Source organism: Ipomoea nil, unplaced genomic scaffold (assembly GCF_001879475.1).
Source record: "Ipomoea nil cultivar Tokyo-kokei standard unplaced genomic scaffold, Asagao_1.1 scaffold2441, whole genome shotgun sequence".
Classification (NCBI taxonomy): domain Eukaryota; kingdom Viridiplantae; phylum Streptophyta; class Magnoliopsida; order Solanales; family Convolvulaceae; genus Ipomoea; species Ipomoea nil.
This window is the reverse complement of record NW_017618869.1, coordinates 42,501-47,500: the sequence shown is the minus strand read 5'-3', so window position 1 is coordinate 47,500 and position 5,000 is coordinate 42,501. Positions and strand designations below refer to the sequence as shown.

The window sequence follows — 5,000 nt, the reverse complement described above, 5'->3', positions numbered from 1 at the left end:
TGCGCACTAGGAACCCCCCTCACTTTGAGAGGTAGCTCCCACATTGCCGCTGGTGAGACTCGATCCCTGGTCATTCATCCAACTTTTCACCTTTATAACCAATTGAGCTGCCCATGCGGGTAAACTAGTAATTTCATTTTGTTTAGCATTGCAAATTCTAATCAATTATACTTGTAATTATGAGAGTAGATTGCTGTTAAAACAAATGAAATATTCTAGCTAAAGCTAGAACTCAACAACGTACTTAATTAACAACGGGTAATACTAGAATTTCACAAATCTTGAAGCACAACATTGAGTTCGATTAGCTGGTGATGAAGTATGGATGACACTGGCATTTCGAGAAATAGGAATATTAATTTGCAGTTGCAAACATTAAAGCTCAGCCGTAAAATCATTGATCACAATTTCAAAAACGATTATGAAAAGAGAAATGAGAGAGAGAGAGTCAGAGAGACGAACCTGGTAAGCCACCGGAGACCGGAGACCGGATTTCTCGCACAGTCGCACGAGTAGTTGATGAAATGTTTTGGAAGCTTACTTTGGAAGCTTTTGGATGGTAGTGCGACCAAAATCTTGTTGAAAGCTTATTCTAGACGCTTTTGGATGGCGCATATACTTTAATTTTGTTGAAATCTTACTCTAGAAGCTTGGCAATTTTTATGTCGTTCTATGTTTATAATTACTGAACTCTATGTTCATAATTATAAAACTCTATGTTCATAACTTTTGAACTACATATTCACAATTATTGAACTCTATATAGACAATTACAGAACTCTGTGTTTATAATTATAAAACTCTATGTTCATAATTTTTGAACTTCATATTCACAATTATTGAACTCTGTATTCACAATTATAGAACTCTATGTTCATAGTTATAGAACTGAGTAAATTTCAATTTTGGTCAACTGACTATTGAACTTGTGTTAATTGCAACACCTGACTTTCAAAACTGTTAATTTAGTACCTTGACTATGTAATTTTTATCAATTTTGGTCACTCCGACCAAATTATCGACCAATTGTGACTGGTAAATTTTAAGTCAACATTCAAACTGAATTGGAAGGGTAAATTCGTTTTTTCATGTTAAGAAAATAGGAAAAATATTGAGTTCCACCGTTGACTGTAAATCCGTTGTGAGATCGTCGGCGCGAGAGAATCCCAAGTTTCCGGCTCTCCTCACTGCGCCATTTCTCAGCTGCTCAGCCCTTTAATCAGCTTCTTGAGCACCTCCCCGACCGAAATCTCCGGTGGCCACTGGCAGTCCACGGCGGTCTTCAAGGATTCCGACTCGAACACGAATATAAACACCTTCGTCTTCTTCGTCCCCCAAGCCGAGAGTGAGCGTGTGCCAGGCCTGGTGGGCCAGGATCGTGAAAGTTGTCAGCACGAAAGCAGTGGTGAAAGGGATAGACGGCTTGGCAGCGTTGGAGGGGACAGCAGAAGCGCGAGGAGGTGGAGGAGCTCCAGCAGCCGTGCGCGACGGACGGTGAAGGATTTGACGATGAATTGGTCGCTGAATCTGAGACCCTTTAATTCAGAATTCAACGGTGAAGGATTTGATGATGAATTGAACGCCGAATTGGCCGCAAGAGAACGGGCTAAGTTTATACGCATATGTAAAAAGGAAGCAATGAAGACATTGCACTGCACCCATTTTGAATTTTGAATTTTCAACCAGTGAAGAATCTTTTCAGAGATTGCCATGGCAAAAATCCACCTGTTAGTAGTATTGCATATGGAGAACAACGTTAATCACAACATTAAATATAATTAAGATTATTAATTGATTGGATGGTGTGAGATAGATATGATATGATGAATTTACCCCTTTCAATTCAGTTTAAATATTGACTTATAATTTTCTGGTCACATTTCGTATATTCACAATTATGACAGTTTTGGAACTGAGTCCACCTTGCAAGGTGGACATAGTTCCACAGCATAATTTGCCGAAGCTTGGTGACGGGGCCCAAAAATTACAATATATTATTAATTTAACAGGTGAAAGAAAGCCTAATGATTTATAATGAAAAGTCCAGCTGGGGGGGGGGGGGGGGGGGGGACGGAGTAACAAAATTATACAAACTAAAGGAAATTTTTGAATCCAAGTCGATAACAAGCTTAAAATAAATGGATATTAATATAAGAACCACTCAACGACCTTGTTTACCAAATCACGATTCACAAAATAAAACCTTAAAATTTTCATATTCTGGGATAATATGCAGAAAAATTAACCGTTATACCTCCGGGAGATGAATCCACATAAAGAATCCAAGTTTAGTTTTAGACTCACAAAGAAGTTATACTTCAAAAAATAAGTAAAACACTGATCAGAAAGACGAGCCGAGGCTGGATGCCGCTAGTCGCCTCACCGATATATAGCTAACGGTGGTCTCGCTAAAGCTCATTGCCGTTGTCTCGCCTCGTAGATGGTCGTTGAAGCTTGAAGCCGCATCTTGCCTTGCAGATGGATGATAGTGCCGTTGTCTCACCTCGTAGATGGTCGTTGAAGCTTGAAGCCGCTGTCTATCTACGAGGCTCGACGTCACTTCTCGCCTCGCATATGGATGATAATATTTGGAGTGCGGCAATAAGCCCAATAGATTTCGAGTCTATCTCCTTAACCACTCAGACATATTGACAAGTTGACTCTTTTGTTAAGATCATTCAAAAAGATACATCATGCGTCAACAGCAGGATTCGAACCTGCACAAGCAAAGCCCAATAGATTTCAAGTCTATCTCCTTAACTACTCGAACATATCGACAAGTTAACACTTATGCAAAGATCATTCTAATAGATACACCAAAGATAACTTGCAAGCGAATACAAATAGAAGAATTATGATTTTCAAAGTCACCCATCCATTGTATTAATTATACAACAATGAAAAGCAAAAGAACAGAGGAAATTTTTGAATCTAAGTCAATAACAAGGTTAAAATAAATGGATATTAATATAAGAACCACTCAACCACCTTTTTTACCAAATCACGATTCAGAAAATAAAACCTTAAAATTTTCATATTCTAGCATAATATGCAGAAAAATTAACTGTTATACCTCCTGGAGATGCATCCACATATAGAATCCAAGTCTAGTTTTGGAATCACAAAAGAAGTTATACTTCAAAAAATAAGCAAAACACTGAGCAGAAAGCTAAGCCGAAGCTGGATGCCGCTAGTCGCCTCACCGATATATAGCTAAAGATGGTCTCGCTAAAGCTCGTTGCTGTTGTCTCGCCTCGTAGATGGTCATTGAAGCTTGAAGCCGCTGTCTGTCTATGAGGCTTAGCGCCGCTTCTCGCCTTGCAGATGGATGATGGTGCCGTTGTCTTGCCTCGTAGATGGTCGTTGAAGCTTGAAGCCGCTGTCTGTCTACGAGGCTCGACGCCACTTCTCGCCTTGCAGATGGATGATAGTGATCTAGCGCCACTTCTCGCCTTGCAGATGGATGATGGTGCCGTTGTCTTGCATCGTAGATGGTCGTTGAAGCTTGAAGCCGCTGTCTGTCTACGAGGCTCGACGCCACTTCTCGCCTTGCAGATGGATGATAGTGGTCTCGCCGACCTCACCTAGTCAAAGCCCAATATGGATGATAGTGGTCTCGCCGACCTCACCTAGTCAAAGCCCAATATGTTGCCCAATAGATTTTGAGTCAGGCAATAAGCCAAATAGATTTTGAGTCAGGCAATAAGCCCAATAGATTTTGAGTCAGGCAATAAGCCCAATAGATTTTGAGTTAGGCAATAAGCCCAATAGATTTTGAGATCGCTTACGAAATCGTGTAGTCAAAGCCCAATAGGTTTCTCGCAAATTTCAATTCAAACTTGCAAATTTCAAGACCGCTTACAATAAAATGCATCAACAGCAGGATTCGAACCTGCGCAAGCAAAGCCCAATAGATTTCAAGTCTATCTCCTTAACCACTCGGACATATTGACAAGTTAACTCTCATGCAAAGATCATTATAATAGATACATCAAAGACAACTTGCAAGGGAAAACAACCGGCAAACACGATTATGAAAAGAGAAATAGGAAAATTAATTTGCAGTTGCATACATTAAAGCTCAACCGTAAAATCATTGATCACAATTTCAAAAACGATTATGAAAAGAGAAATGAGAGAGAGAGATAGAGAGAGAGAGAGAGTAAGAGAGACGAACCTGGTAAGCCACCGGAGACCGGAGTTCTCGCACAGTCGCACTAGCAGTTGAAATGTTTTGGAAGCTCACTCTGGAAGCTTTTGGATGGTAGTGCGGCCGAAATCTTGTTGAAAGCTTATTCTAGACGCTTTCGAATGGGGCAAATACTTTAATTTTGTTGAAATCTTACTCTAGAAGCTTGCCAATTGTTAAGTCGTGGAATCGTGTCCACCTTGCAAGGTGGACACGGTTCTATGTTTATAATTACTGAACTCTATGTTCATAATTATAAAACTCTATGTTCATAAATTTTGAACTACATATTCACAATTATAGAACTCTATATTCACAATTATAAAACTCTATGTTCATAATTACTGAACTCTATGTTCATAATTATAAAACTCTATGTTCATAATTTTTTAACTTCATATTCACAATTATTGAACTCTGTATTCACAATTACAAAACTCTATGTTCATAACTATAGAACTGAGTAAATTTCAATTTTGGTCCACTGACTATTGAACTTGTGTTAATTGCAACACCTGACTTTCAAAACTGTTAATTTAGTACCTTGACTATGCAATTTTTATCAATTTTGGTCACTCCGTCCAAATTATCGACCAAATGTGACCGGTAAATTTTAAGTCAACATTCAAACTGAATTGGAAGGGTAAATTCGTCTTTTCATGTTAAGAAAATAGGAAAAATATTGAGTTCCACCGTCGACTGTAAATCCGTTCTGAGATCGTCGGCGCGAGAGAATCCCAAGTTTCCGGCTCTCCTCACCGCGCCATTTCGTAGCTGCTTAGCCCTTTAATCAGCTTCTTATGCACCTCCC

The 5,000-nt window shown here is 39.3% G+C and overlaps 2 non-coding genes across 2 annotated transcripts; both read right to left on the bottom strand.

The window, feature by feature from the left end:
• Positions 1-2,696: 2,696 nt before the first annotated feature.
• TRNAS-UGA lies at positions 2,697-2,778 on the bottom strand. Its single transcript has one exon. It is a non-coding gene; the product is annotated as a tRNA-Ser (tRNA).
• Positions 2,779-3,871: 1,093 nt separating this feature from the next.
• Positions 3,872-3,953, bottom strand: TRNAS-UGA. The gene has a single exon. It is a non-coding gene; the product is annotated as a tRNA-Ser (tRNA).
• Between the last annotated feature and the right edge of the window lie 1,047 nt (positions 3,954-5,000).